General features: G+C 38.8%; 1 protein-coding gene across 1 annotated transcript in view; it reads right to left on the bottom strand.

Annotated features, from left to right (window-relative positions):
* The window catches only part of IGSF21 (immunoglobin superfamily member 21), a gene marked incomplete at its 5' end in the record, with an annotated part of 8,695 nt that overhangs the window by 8,175 nt on the left and 162 nt on the right, over window positions 1-358 (bottom strand). The window lies entirely within an intron of this gene.

Below are 358 nucleotides of genomic sequence, written 5' to 3'. Positions count from 1 at the left end.
TTTTAATATATATTTATATATATTTATTTATTTTCTTTTATTTTTCCCAAGCCTGATTTTTCTCTGCCCATTTTAACCCCTAAAAATCTCTACTGATGTCACCTTTTCCCTAGGGACAAGCAGGACCATAGGGACAGACCTCGGATATTTGGTGATATTTTGTGAAAGGACGATAATTTCTTTGCAGTGCACCAAACTCTCACCGATGGTCAAAGAGGACATGGACAATATTGCCATAATACCCTCAATTGCCCCCAAAAATGGGGGAAAAATCCTAAAAATAGGCATTAAAAAGCAGCTGGTGCATCAAAGGAGATGATATCGGGGTGACTTACCGCACGGTGGATTGGTAAACCAG

Source organism: Antrostomus carolinensis, unplaced genomic scaffold, assembly GCF_000700745.2.
Source record: "Antrostomus carolinensis isolate BGI_N321 unplaced genomic scaffold, ASM70074v2 scaffold11207, whole genome shotgun sequence".
Classification (NCBI taxonomy): domain Eukaryota; kingdom Metazoa; phylum Chordata; class Aves; order Caprimulgiformes; family Caprimulgidae; genus Antrostomus; species Antrostomus carolinensis.
Note: the sequence above shows the minus strand (reverse complement) of the source record. Positions and strands in the feature narration are given on the sequence as shown.